Here is a 15108-nt window from a genome sequence, read left to right on the forward strand (position 1 = left end):
TCCTATTTTTCCTATGTTAAGATGGAACAATGAGACACAGAGATAACAAGTAACTTGCCCAAAGGCTCCTAACGAGAAAATAGCAGAGGCAGGATGTCAACCCGAAGAGTCTAGCTCTAGAAGCTGTGCTCTAAATATCGTGCCACACTTCCTCTAACCAATAATCTTTCTCATTGACTATTTATGATTCACACTAAACCACAGTATTCACTGTGTCTAGACATCTCTTATTCAGTCATACCCAAGGACTTCCTTTCACAGTTGAAAATAATTTTACAGATGGTCTCCAGCTTATGATAGTTCACATTAAGATTTTTCAACTTTACGATGGTGTGAAAGCAATATGCATTCAGTACAAACTATAGTTCGCATTTTGAATTTTGACCTTTTCCCAGGCTGGCGACATGCAGTACACTCCTCTCTTGTGATGCTGGGCTATGGCAGTGAGCCACAGCTCCCAGTCAGCCATGTGATCACCAGGGTGACAACTCACAACCATTCTGTACCCAGACAACCATTCTGTTTTTCAGTTTCAGTACAGTATTCAATAAATTACATGAGGTATTCAACACTTCATTCTAAAAGGGTTTGTGTTAGATGATTTTGCCCAACTATTGGGTAATATAAGTATTCTGAGCACGTTTAAAGTAGGCTGGGCTAAACTAAGATGTACAGTAGGTGAGAGGTATTAAATGCACTTTCAACTTACAATATTTTCACCTTACAATGGGTTTATCAGGACATGGTCCCTTTGTAAGTTGAGTAAGATCTGTATAAAGAAATTGTCTTTCTGCCTAGTCTTTGTGGATCCTGAAAGTATACATGTAGCTGTTTAATGCTTAAAATAAAACACTCTCTCCTCAAGATAATTCTGCCAATTTTGAATGGGCTACATATATGCCATAAGTATTCATGTGTTGATGACCACAGGCTAAACTGATGAGTTCATTTGATAGTCCTCATTTCTATCACATTGATTAAGATAAAATTGTCTCATATCTGATTAGCTTTCAGTGTTTCCTGAACAAATGTTTTTTTTACTTTCTTCCTCAGCTCCTCCTGGAGAAACCTCTGTGTATCTTGTCATGGGACTAGCAGGGAACAGGATAATTGAAGAGAGCTTAATAAAACATTTACTTACAAAGGATTAGGTAGTATTGGGAGAAACTCACAAAGGCTGGTGCAGTAACCTAGTGCCAGGAAGAATTAAGAGTTATTGCCACCCCTTGGACTGAAGGGCAAGAGAGGAGGGCTTCCCTGGGGGTGCAGTGGTTGAGAGTTCACCTGCCGATGCAGGGGACGTGGGTTCGTGCCCCAGTCTGGGAAGATCCCACATGCCGCGGAGCGGCTGGGCCCGTGAGCCATGGCCGCTCAGCCTGTGCGTCCGGAGCCTGTGCTCCGCAACGGGAGAGGCCACAACAGTGAGAGACCCACGTACCGCCAAAAAAAAAAAAAAAAAAAAAATTAAAATTAAGAAAATAAATAAATAAAATTAAATAAATTTTAAAAAATGAGAGGGTTACCAGAACCCTGAGGGAGAGGCTGTAGTTGTCACACAGGGTTGCCCTCGGAGTTGTGACCTATAGGAGAGGAACAAAACCAATAAATGGCAACCCAGCAAAAAGAAAGCTGGAGGGATAAATACCCCAAACCCATTCTCCTCTCGTTATCATAGCTCCACTGGTGCCTCCTGTTAGCCAGAACCAAGCTGAAACCAGATGGGGAGGGAGCCTTTGGTATAGTTCATAAAAGTCAGCCTCCTAGGACAAAAAACACAATGAAGAAGGAGGGAAAACCAATCATGAGAAATGAAATATCAAGCACATTCTGGGATAAAAGAGACTCATGTGAACTCTTCCCTATCTGTTCTTTGCAAAGGAAATTTCTCCTTAAAAAAGCAGTTCCTCATTCATTAGTTACATGTGTTAAAGGGCAAGATGTACACAATTATGGCCTTCTCTGAAATCAGCAGTCACAACAAAGCTATCATGTACCCTGATCCTTGTGTCAAGGACAGGAAGCCCTGGAGATGCAGGCTGTGTCAGAGGACATGCTGTGCAGGTGGAGATCCAGGAAGATAAGTAGGATCACAGGAGCACAGCCCGAGGCCACCAAGATGGAGCAACCAAATGAGATTTATGGAGAAACTAAACTCTGTCCCAGGTAAACCTTATTCAGCCAAGGTGAAGATTAAGATTAAGGCTGAAAGATATAGAAATTAAAGTTTACTAAGCACAAATTCTGTTATGTGTTATTTCATTTGAAGACGCGAACTATGAAAGTTCTGTTTAAAAGCTGGCTGTGGTTTGCCTATTTTAATAGTATGTCTGATAAAGAAAGTTTGGTGAATACTAATGGTGATAAGGAAATAAACTTACAGCAAGGACTAAATGGACGGGTCTCCCAGCTTCCGCATTCCCACATCACCTCCACCCGCCACACACACACAAAGTCTATTTATTATCCATACAACAGCACAAGTGATTCTTTTGCTATATAAGTCAGATCGTGTTACTTTTCTGCTTAAAATTCTCTAGTATTTCCCCATTTTATTTACAATATAATTCAGACCTTACCAAGTCAACAAAGCCCTACCAGAATTTTCCAAACCATGCATCATGCTCATTTATGGATCATGAAATAAGGTTCCCCAGAAACCCACAAGTGAGGTCTCCCCTTATTTTCTTTTTTTTTTTTTTTTTTTTTTTTTTTTTGCAGTACGTGGGCCTCGCACTGCTGTGGCCTCTCCCGTTGTGGAGCACAGGCTCTGGACGCACAGGCTCAGTGGCCATGGCTCACGGGCCCAGCCACTCCACGACATGTGGGATCTTCCAAGACCGGGGCATGAACCCATGTCCCCTGCATCGGCAGGCAGACTCTCAACCACTGTGCCACCAGGGAAGCCCCCCCTTATTTTCTTCAAATGCAGAAGTCACATACCCGGAGAGAACTTTTCTGACTACCCCATAGAAAGTAGCCCCATCAACATTTTCACTCTCTTTTTTCCTACCCTACTTTATTTTTCTCCAAGGCCTTTATTATCAAATGAGATATCATGTATTTACTTGTTTGTTTGTTTCATCCCTTGCTTTACTGAAATGTAAGCTTCATGAGAACAGGGACTTTACCGTATTCACTACTGTATCCCCATGCCTAGAACAATGGGGGCTCAACAATTTGTTGATGATGAATGGATGGATGGGGAGAGGGATGATGTAATAGGATGGCTTTGAGGAAATAATATGCTAAGAGGACTCTGGAGCTAAGAGATGACCCAGTTTCCTTCTGGAAAATCCACCTTGCCTGTCATGTCCCCCTGCTGTACACCCCAAACACACATACATACACACACCTCCCTCACTGTCACCTGTAGGACTCTACCTACTGCAACATCAGGAGAGGTAAGGCTTCAGCCAGGTGGCAGTGGGGAGAAGAGTGAGGAGTATTTGTGTGATTATCTGCTTTGCCCTGCCTAGATTGAAGGCTTTAAAGGGATGCCGAGAAACAGGATTGTCTACAGACCCTAGAATCTGGCTTTGAAGGCTACACCAGCTAAAGGCTTCACTGTGGTCAGCAAGAGCCCCCAGCTAACTCAGATCCTTAGCACCAACCCTCATCTCTTAAATTTTATCAGACTCTCATTTCAGCCTGCCTTATCCACAAATCCAACCTTATTCCAAACATTTTTCCTCCAGAAATCCCATTAATTACTCTGATTGACTATGTGGTAATTTTAATAATTCAGCAACCAGAAAACAATTAATTTCATAGTATATGCAGTATTTTAAGTCTTAAAAGAGAAAAAAACGTTTATTTCTTAAAACAACCATATAGCATTGGTTATTAATAAGACATTACGTCAAAATCAGTTGTTTTCAAAATAAATGAATTAGTCCACTCCATTTGCAAGTGCGCTGGCCCTTGTGACCAAAGACCCTCTACCCCCAGCTTTTGCTGCCCCTTCACCACAGATTGGTCTCCTGGGGATCCCACCTGTCCTTCAAAGGAAGGAGGCAATGACCACCATTCTCCAGATAGCAAGGCTGAGGATTAATACAGAAAGGCAGATGGAGGATTGACCCAGAGCCCACTGATTGGAGGCCCAGCAACTCCACAGGGTTTTGAAGAATAAGAAGGCACTCTTAGAAAAATCAAGGGTTTCTCTTCCTAAGCGTACTAGTGTCGGCAGCAGCAGCAAATATTGGCCGCATTGGCAAGGTCCAAGCCATGTTCAGTGCCATCATGGAGATCGTGAAGCCCAATGACAAGAAGCCTGATGAGTTCAAGTCGGGCATCTCCCAGGCCCTCCTAGAGCTAGAGATGAACTGGGACCTCAAGGCCCAGCTGCAGGAGTTGAACATCACGGCCACCAAGAAAATTGAAGGTGGTGGTGGTCGGAAAGCTATCATAATCTTTGTTCCCGTTCCTCAACTGAAATCTTTCCAGAAAATCCAGGTCCAGCTGTGTGTGAGTTGGAGAAGAAGTTCAGTGGGAAGCAAGTGTCTTGATCACTCAGAGGAGAATTCTGCCTAAGTCAACTCGAAAAAGCCATACAAAAAATAAGCAAAAGAGTCCTAGGAGCTGCACTCTGACAGTCGTGCATGACGCCATCCTGGAGGACCTGGTTTTCCTAACTGAGATTGTGGCCAAGAGAATCTGCATGAAGCTGGATGGCAGCTGACTCATAAAGGTTCATTTGGATAAAGTACAGCAGAAAATGTGGAACACAAGGCTGAAACATTTTCTGGCGTCTATAAGAAGCTCACGGGCAAGGATGTTAATTTTGAATTCCCAGAATTTCAGTCATAAACAAAAATGACTAAATAAAATATTATTCACATTTTTTTTAAAAAGCAAGGACTTATTCATTCATTCATTCAACAAATATTTATTTGCCAAATATCAGCAGTCTAACACATACCAGTTATAGTTCTAAGCACTGGGGTAAAATGATGAGCAAGATAAACCAGGTGTCCACCTTCATGGAGCTTATGTTCTAGTGGGAGGGAAAGGAAAATAAATAGGAAACCAAACAGTAAGTAAGCCAATAACCAAATAGAATCCTGTTAGAGAGTGATAAGCAAGTTCAGGAAGTAATCTGAAGTAAGGAGGGAGAGAGTGAATGAGCACCTGGGCTTGGGTTGGGTGAGGTGGAGGGGACCATGGAAGGCCTCTGAGTAGTGACAGCTCTGGTGAGTGATGACAAGCGGCCACCATGCAAAGGTCTGAAGAAGAAACGTCCTGGCAACAGAAACAGCAAATGCAAAGGCTCTGAAGTAGGAACAATCTTAAGTGTTGGAGAAAAAGACCAAGATAGCTACAACCTGGTTAGCAAGGGGGAGAGTTGAAGGAAACAAGGCCAGAGGGACAGCAGGCCCCAGATCAAATATACACACATAAATATGTGTTGTTAATGTCATTGTGAAACAATGTAAATGCTGAAATCATTTGTAAAAGAGAGGTTCTATGATGTAAAAAAAATTAATAACCATCAAGGTAAAAATGCCAATGGGTACTCATAAAAAAAACTGGGAAAGAACAGAAGATTATATAGGAAGTAAGAAGGAAATTGTTCATCCTATATCAGGAAATGTCAGCATATGTGGTGTTATTCTTGATTTTGAGGAAGAAAGAAAAGTAACTGATTTCTGAACATTTACAGATAAGCTAACAGAATAAAAAAAGAGCATGTGTAATTTCCAAATAATTAGAAAAAATAATGCCAAAATAAATCTCTATTCATCTAGAAAGAGAAAAGGCAGAGAGCTCAAAAGAAGCTGACAGAAAAAAGACCAAACATCTGTGATCACAGTAAATGACAAGTGGGTCAAAAATCAACAGTAATTACTTAGAGAATGAACTTATGGTTACAAGAGGGGGGGTGGAAATGATGGGAGGAAGGGATAGTTAGGGCATATGGGATCGACATGCACACAATGCTATATTTAAAATGGATAACCAACAAGGACCTAATGTAGAGCACAGGGAAATCTGCTCAGTGTTATGTGGCAGCCTGGATGGGAGGGGAGTTTGGGGGAGAATGGATACATGTATATGTATGGCTGAGTTGTTTTGCTGTGCACCTGAAACTTTCACAACATTGTTAATCAGCTATACTCCGGTATAAAATAAAAAGTTAAAAAAAAACGAATTAACGTAAAAAAATCAAATGTTATTAATAATCGGCAGGCATAGTTTTAAATTATAAAGAAATATTAATAATGATTTATAAGGCATTAAACAGAACAAAACTACATAATATATTGATTTATTAATTAGTTCAAAATGAAGTATAACTTTCACTAAAACTTATACTACAAATAGTATAACATTTAAATAGATAAATAAATATTAGAATTATATGGTAATATAATTAAAACAAAGTTGAAATTTCAGATCAGTACAGGGTGGATGGATTATTTGATTAACAGTGAGACAACTGGTTAAACATTGGGAAAAACATAAAAGTAAAGCCAACATAAACTTCAAAGGCATTAATTAAATCATATAAATACCAAAACTTAGAAGGATTTTTTTATATTTGAAGTATTGAGCACCTTTCCAAATGTGACACCGAACTCAGAAGTAATAGAAGAAAAAAATGATACCTTTGATGATATTTAGAAATACTAAGAAAACTGTAAATAAAGACAAATGACAAACTGGGAAAAATATTGTAATTTATAACATGATCAAATACTTTCCTTAATATATAACAAATAAGAAAAGATAAATAATCCAATAGAAAAATGTAAAAAGCCTAGAACAGAGATTCATAAAACAGCTCTTAGAAGTAGGAAATGACACCTACCTTCTTAAAAAGAGAAAAGAAGTTAAAACTGCACTGAAGAGCTTCCCTGGTGGCGCAGTGGTTGACAGTCCGCCTGCCGATGCAGGAGACGCGGGTTTGTGCCCCGGTCGGGGAAGATCCCACATGCCGCGGAGCGGATGGGCCCGTGAGCCATGGCCACTGAGCCTGCACATCCGGAGCCTGTGTTCTGCAAGCGGAGAGTCCACAACAGTGAGAGGCCCGCGTACCAAAAAAAAAAACAAAAAAAAATGCACTGAAATCCTATTTTTTTAAACCAATAACATTGTCAAAGATCTAAACATTTAATACCTCACACTTCCTTAGTCTCCCTAAATGGGGAGCCTATTGTCCCACCTTGCTCTGCCCCCGCCCACTCCAGAGTGCAAAGTGTATAACAAGACCTCAACAAGTAGTTTTATTTTTTTGAAAGATGAGACAGTACATAGTGTTTTATTCAATTGGGTCTTGATAACTAAGTGTAACACTATTTTTTTATTAGAGTATAATTGTTTACAATGGTGTGTTAGTTTCTGCTTTATAACAAAGCGAATCAGTGATACATATACATATGTTCCCATATCTCTTCCTTCGTGCGTCTCCCTCCCTCACACCCTCCCTATCCCACCCCTCTAGGTGGTCACAAAGCACCAAGCCGATCTCCCTGTGTTATGCGGCTGCTTCCCACTAGCTATCTATTTTACGTTTGGTAGTGTATATATGTCCAGGCCTCTCTCTCGCTTTGGCACAGCTTACCCTTCCCCCTCCCCATATCTTCAAGTCCATTCTCTAGTAGGTCTGTATCTTTATTCCTGTCTTACCCCTAGGTTCTTCATGACATATTTTTTTCTTAAATTTCACATATATGTGTTAGCATACAGTATTTGTCTTTCTCTTTCTGACTTACTTCACTTTGTATGACAGACTCTAGGTCTATCCACCTCATTACAAATAGCTCAATTTCGTTTCTTTTTATGGCTGAGTAATATTCCATTGTATATATGTGCCACATCTTCTTTATCCATTCATCCAATGATGGACACTTAGGTTGTTTCCATCTCCGGGCTATTGTAAATAGATCTGCAATGAATATTTTGGTACATGACTCTTTTTGAATTATGGTTTTCTCAGGGTATATGCCCAGTAGTGGGATTGCTGGGTCATATGGTAGTTCTATTTGAAGTTTTTAAGGAACCTCCATACTGTTCTCCATAGTGGCTGTACCAATTCACATTCCAACCAGCAGTGCAAGAGTGTTCCCTTTTCTCCACACCCTCTCCAGCATTTATTGTTTCTAGGTTTTTTGATGATGGCCATTCTGACTGGTGTGAGATGATATCTCATTGTAGTTTTGATTTGCATTTCTCTAATGAATAATGATGTTGAGCATTCTTTCATGTGCTTGTTGGCAGTCTGTATATCTTCTTTGGAGAAATGTCTATTTAGGTCTTCTGCGCATTTTTGGATTGGGTTGTTTCTTTTTTTGTTATTGAGCTGCATGAGCTGCTTATAAATTTTGGATATTAATCCTTTGTCAGTTGCTTCATTTGCAAATATTTTCTCCCATTCTGAGGGTTTTCTTTTGGTCTTGTTTATGGTTTTCTTTGCTGTGCAAAAGTTTTGAAGTTTCATTAGGTCCCATTTGTTTATATTTGTCTTTATTTCCATTTCTCTAGGAGGTGGGTCAAAAAGGATCTTGCTGTGATGTATGTCATAGAGGGTTCTGCCTATGTTTTCCTCTAAGAGTTTGATAATTTCTGGCCTTACATTTAGGTCCTTAATCCATTTTGAGCTTATTTTTGTGTATGTTGTAAGGGACTGATCTAATCTCATACTTTTATATGTACCTGTCCAGTGTTCCCAGCACCATTTATTGAAGAGACTGTTCTTACTCCACTGTACATTCCTGCCTCCTTTATCAAAGATAAGGTGACAATATGTGCGTGGGTTTCTCCCTGGGCTTTCTATCCACTTCCATTGATCTATATTTCTGTTTTTGTGCCAGTACCATACTGTCTTGATTACTGTAGCTTTGTAGTATAGTCTGAAATCAGGGAGCCTGATTCCTCCAGCTCCGTTTTTTGTTCTCAAGATTGCTTTGGCTATTCGGGGTCTTTTGTGTTTCCATACAAATTGTGAATTTTTTTGTTCTAGTTCTGTGAGAAATGCCAGTGCTAGTTTGATAGACATTGCATTGAATCTGTAGATTGCTTTGTGTAGTAGAGTCATTTTCACAATGTTGATTCTTCCAATCCAAGAACATGGTATATCTCTCCATCTATTTGTATCATGTTTAATTTCTTTCATCAGTGTCTTAAAATTTACTGCATACAGTTCTTTTGTCTCCTTAGGTAGGTTTATTCCTAGATATTTTATTCTTTTTGTTGCAATGGTAAATGGGAGTGTTTCCTTGATTTCACTTTCAGATTTTTCATCATTAGTGTATAGGAATGCCAGAGATTTCTGTGCATTAATTTTGTATCCTGCTACTTTACCAAATTCATTGATTAGCTCTAGTAGTTTTCTGGTAGCATCTTTAGGATTCTCTATGTATAGTATCATGTCATCTGCAAACAGTGACAGCTTTACTTCTTCTTTACTGATTTGGATTCCTTTTACTTCCTTTTCTTCTCTGATTGCTGTGGCTAAAACTTCCAAAACTATGTTAAAAAGGAGTGGTAAGTGTTGGCAACCTAGTCTTGTTCCTGATCTTAGTGGAAATGCTTTCAGTTTTTCACCATTGAGGACAATGATGGCTGTGGGTTTGTCATATATGGCCTTTATTATGTTGAGGAAATTTCCCTCTATGCCTACTTTCTGCAGGGTCTTTATCATAAATAGGTGTTGAATTTTGTTGAAAGCTTTCTCTGCATCTATTGAGATGATCATATGGTTTTTCTCCTTCAATTTGTTAATATGGTGTATCATGTTGATTGATTTGCATATATTGAAGAATGCTTTCATACCTGGAATAAACCCCACTTGATCATGGTGTATGATCCTTTTAATGTGCTGTTGGATTCTGTTTGCTAGTATTTTGTTGAGGATTTTTTCATCTATGTCCATCAGTGATATTGGCCTGTAGTTTTCTTTCTTTGTGACATCCTTGCTTGCTTTTGGTATCAAGGTGATGGTGGCCTCATAGTATGAGTTTGGGAGTGTTCCTCCCTGTGCTATATTTTGGAAGAGTTTGAGAAGTATAGGTGTTAGCTCTTCTCTAAATGTTTGATAGAATTCGCCTGTGAAGCCGTCTGGTCCTGGGATTTTGTTTGTTGGAAGATTTTTAATCACAGTTTCGATTTAAGTGCTTGTGATTGTTCTGTTCATACTTTCTATTTCTTCCTGATTCAGACTTGGCAGGTTGTGCATTTCTAAGAATTTGTCCATTTCTTCCAGGTTGTCCATTTTATTGGCATAGAGTTGCTTGTAGTAATCTCTCATGACCTTTTGTATTTCTGCAGTGTCAGTTGTTTCTTCTCCTTTTTCATTTCTAATTCTATTGATCTGAGTCTTCTCCCTTTTTTTCTTGATGAGTCTGGCTAATGGTTCATCAATTCTGTTTATCTTCTCAATGAACCAGCTTTTAGTTTTATTGATCTTTGCTATTGTTTCCTTCATTTCTTTTTCATTTATTACTGATCTGATTTTTATGATTTCTTTCCTTCTGCTAACTTTGGGGGTTTTTTGTTCTTCTTTCTCTAATTGCTTTAGGTGCAAGGTTAGGTTGTTTATTCGAGATGTTTCCTGTTTCTTAAGATAGGATTGCATTGCTATAAACTTCCCTCTTAGAACTGCTTTTGCTCCATCCCATAGGTTTTGCGTCATCGTGTCTCCATTGTCATTTCTTTCTAAGTATTTTTTTATTTCCTCTTTTATTTCTTCAGTGATCACTTTGTAATTAAGTAGTGTATTGTTTAGCCTCCATGTGTTTTTAATTTTTTACAGATCTTTTCCTGTAATTGATATCTAATCTCATAGTGTTGTGGTCAGAAAAAGTACTTGATACAATTGCAATTTTCTTAAATTTACCAAGGCTTGATTTGTGACCCAAGATATGATCTATCCTGGAGAATGTTCCAGGAGCACTTGAGAAAAATTTGTATTCTGTTGTTGTTGGATGAAATGTCCTATAAATATCAATTAAGTCCATCTTGTTTAATGTATCATTTAAAGCTTGTGTTTCCTTATTTATTTTCATTTTGGATGATCTGTCCACTGGTGAAAGTGGGGTGTTAAAGTCCCCTACTATGAGTGTGTTACTGTTGATTTCCCCTTTTATGGCTGTTAGTATTTGCCTTATGTATTGAGGTGCTTCTACTTTGGGTGCATAAATATTTACAATTGTTATATCTTCTTCTTGGATCAATCCCTTGATCATTATGTAGTGTCCTTCTTTGTCTCTTCTAATAGTCTTTATCTTAAAGTCTATTTTGTCTGATATGAGAATTGTTACTCCAGCATTCTTTTGGTTTCCATTTACATGAAATATCTTTTTCCATCCCCTTACTTTCAGTCTGTATGTGTGTCTAGGTCTGAAGTGAGTCTCTTGGAGACAGCATATATATGGGTCTTGTTTTTGTATCCATTCAACCAATCTGTATCTTTTGGTGGGAGCATTACTCCATTTACATTTAAGGTAATTATTGATATGTATGTTCCAATTCCCATTTTCTTAATTGTTTTGGGTTCAGTATTGTAGGTGTTTTCCTTCTCTCATGTTTCTTGCCTAGAGAAATTCCTTTATCGTTTGTTGTAAAGCTGTTTTGCTGGTGCCGAACTCTATCAGCTTTTCCTTGTCTGTAAATATTTTAATTTCTCCATCAAATCTGATTGAGGTCCTTGCTGGGTAGAGTAATCTTTGTTGCAGGTTCTTCTGTTTCATCACTTTAAATATGTCCTGTCAGTCCCTTCTGGCTTGCAGACTTTCTGCTGAAAGATCAACTGTTAACATATGGGTATTCCCTTGTGTGTTATTTGTTGTTTTTTCCTTGCTGCTTTTAGTATATTTTCTTTGTATTTAATGGTTGACAGTTTCATTAATATTTGTCTTGGTGTATTTCTCCTTGGATTTATCCTGTATGGGACTCTCTGTGCTTTCTGGAGTTGATTAACTATTTCCTTTCCCACATTAGGGAAGTTTTCAACTATAATCTCTTCAAATATTTTCTCAGTCCCTTTCTTTTTCTCTTCTTCTTCTGGAACCCCTAGAATTCGAATGTTGGTGCATTTAATGTTGTTCCAGAGGTCTCTGAGACAGTCCTCAGTTCTTTTCATTCTTTTTTCTTTATTCTGCTCTGCAGTAGTTATTTCCACTATTTTATCTTCCAGGTCACTTATCCGTTCTTCTGCCTCAGTTATTCTACTCTTGATCCTGTCTAGAGTATTTTTAATTGCATTTATTGTGTTGTTCATCATTGCTTGTTTCAGCTTTAGTTCTTCTAGGTCCTTGTTAAATGTTTCTTGCATTTTCTCTGTTCTCTTTCCAAGATTTTGGATCATCTTTACTATCAGTATTTTGAAATCTTTTTCAGGTAGACTGCCTATTTCCTCTTCATTTGTTGGTGGGTTTTCATGTTGCTCCTTCATCTGCTGTGTGTTTTTCTGTCTTCTCATTTTGCTTATCTTACTGTGTTTGGGGTCTCCTTTTTGCAGGCTGCAGATTCGTAGTTCCCGTCGTTTTTGGTGTCTGTCCCCAGTGGCTAAAGTTGGTTCAGTGGGTTGTGTAGGCTTTCTGGTGGAGGGGACTAGTGCCTGTGTTCTGGTGGATGAGTCTGGATCTTGTCTTTCTGGTGGCAGTTCCACGTCTGGTGGTGTGTTTTGGGGTGTCTGTGGACTTATTATGATTTTAGGCAGCCTCTCTGCTAATTCGTGGGGTTGTGTTCCTGTCTTGCTAGTTGTTTGGCACAGGGTTCCATTACTGTAGCTTTCTGGTCGTTGAGTGAAGCTGAGTGTTGATGCTGATACAGAGATATCTGGGAGATTTTCGCCATTGGATATTACATGGGTCTGGGAGGTCTGTTGTGGACCAGTGTCCTGAAGTTGGCTCTCCTACCTCAGAGGCACAGCACTGACTCTTGGCTGCAGCACTAAGAGCCTTTCATTCACACGGCTCAGAATGAAAGCTAGAAAAAGTAGAAAGAAAGAATTAGTAGAAGAAGAAAGAAAGAAAGAAAGAAAGAAAGAAAGGAGAAAGAAGGGAGGGAGGGAGGAAGGAAGGAAGGAAGGAAAAGAAGAAAGGAAGAAAGAAGATAAGGTAAAATAAAATAAAGTTATTAAAATAAAAAATAATTATTAAAAAAAATAAAGGACAGATAGAACCCTAGGACAAATGGTGGAAGCAAAGCTATAGAGACAAAATCTCACACAGAAGCATACATATACACACTCATAAAAAGAGGAAAAGGGGAAAAATCATAAATCTTGCTCTCAAAGTCCACCTCCTCAATTTGTGATGACTCGTTGTCTATTCAGGTATTCCACAGATGCAGGTCCATGAAGTTGATTGCGGAGCTTTAATCCGCTGCTTCTGAGGCTGCTGGGAGAGATTTCCCTTTCTCTTCTTTGTTCTCACAGCTCCCAGGGCTCAGCTTTGGATTTGGCCCCGCCTCTGCGTGTAGGTCGCTGGAGGGTGTCTGTTCTTTGCTTAGACAGGACGGGGTTAAAGGAGCCGCTGATTCAGGGGCTCTGGCTCACTCAGTTCGGGGGGAGGGAGGGGTACGGATGCGGGGCGAGCCTGCGGCAGCAGAGGCTGACGTGACATTGCACCAGCACGAGGCGCACCGTGTGTTCTCCAGGGGAAGCTGTCTCTGGATCCCGGGACCCTGGCAGTGCCGGGCTGCACAGGCTCCCCAGAAGGGGGTGTGGAGAGTGACCTGCGCTTGCACACAGGCTTCTTGGTGGCGGCAGCAGCAGCCTTAGCGTCTCATGCCCGTCTCTGTGGTCTGCGCTGATAGCCACGGCTCGCGCCCATCTCTGGATTTAAGCAGCGCTCTGAATCCCCTCTCCTCGCGCACCAGGAAACAAAGAGGGAAGAAAAAGTCTCTTGCCTCTTCGGCAGCTCCAGACTTTTCCCCAGACTCCCTCCCGGCCAGCCGTGGCGCACTAACCCCTTCAGGCTGTGTTCACGCCGCCAGCGCTCTGACTGAAGCACGAGCCTCAGCTCCCAGCCCCGCCCTCCCCAGCGGCGGAGCAGACAAGCCTCTCGGGCTGGTGAGTGCCGGTCGGCCCCGATCCTCTGTGCGGGAATCTCTCCACTTTGCCCTCCGCACCCCTGTGGCTGCGCTTTCCTCTGCGGCCCCGAAGCTTCCCTCCTCTGCCACCCGCAGTCTCCGCCCGCGAAGGGGCTCCTAGTGTGTGGAAACATTTCCGCCTTCACGGCTCCCTCCCACTGGTGCAGGTCCCGTCCCTATCCTTTTGTCTCTGTTTTTTCTTTTTTCTTTTGCCCTACCCAGGTACGTGGGGAGTTTCTTGCGTTTTGGGGGGTCTGAGGTCTTCTGCCAGCGTTCAGTGGGTGTTCTGTAGGTGTTGTTCCATGTGTAGGTGTATTTCTGGTGTATCTGTGAGGAGGAAGGTGATCTCTGCGTCTTCCTCTTCCGCCATCTTCTGCTTCTCTCAGTGTGACTAACAAGTCGTTCTTTAATTGACTCTCTAATGAAGAAAAGGAGCTCGTGGAAGAGTTTGAAGATGATTGATGGAATTAATATTACTTGTTGGAATTCCAGAAATCCTAAACGTGTTTGTCCGACTGGTCCCCCAGATATAGTCTCTCTCTACTCTAATCTCTGCCCACTCTACCATGAGAATAACCTTTTAAAATCTCAGAGGTCTTTAAGTCTATGTCATACTAACAAATATTTGATATTCTTTAAATATAATGGAAATATGTGTATATAATTCAGTAGAAACTATTTTTGTTTTAATTTCATGCCTATAGGGCAAAATCCAAAGCATAGTACAGGAGATCATTTTACATTCTGATTCCAAACATTTTCAGTCTCATCTCTTGTCATACCCCTTGGACCCCTCTTGTCTTCCCCCAGGTTCTCTCAATTCTAATCAATGAAGACTCTCTTCTCCAGATTAATTATGAACTTCTACATCTCTAATCCTTTGGAATTTCCTCTGCTAGAAAGGTTCTTCCTTTGAGCTCCACCCATTGGACCACTAGTCAAAACTCTTGTTTTCAAGGTCCAATTCAGATGTGGAAGGTTTCATCCCCATACACCTGGTTCAACACCCTGGTCAGAATTTATCACCTCTCCGTCTGTGTTTCCATAGCCTTTTTTTTTTTTTAATAAAAA

At 40.4% G+C, this 15108-nt stretch overlaps 1 pseudogene across 1 annotated transcript; it reads left to right on the forward strand.

Moving 5' to 3' along the window:
• Positions 1-4227: 4227 nt before the first annotated feature.
• Positions 4228-4809, forward strand: LOC309811199 (small ribosomal subunit protein eS7-like; annotated as a pseudogene). Its single transcript has one exon. The product of its transcript is annotated as a small ribosomal subunit protein eS7-like (transcript).
• Positions 4810-15108: the final 10299 nt, after the last annotated feature.

The sequence above is a fragment of the Mesoplodon mirus genome (assembly GCF_964341445.2).
Source record: "Mesoplodon mirus genome assembly, chromosome: 10".
NCBI classification, from domain to species: Eukaryota; Metazoa; Chordata; class Mammalia; order Artiodactyla; family Ziphiidae; genus Mesoplodon; species Mesoplodon mirus.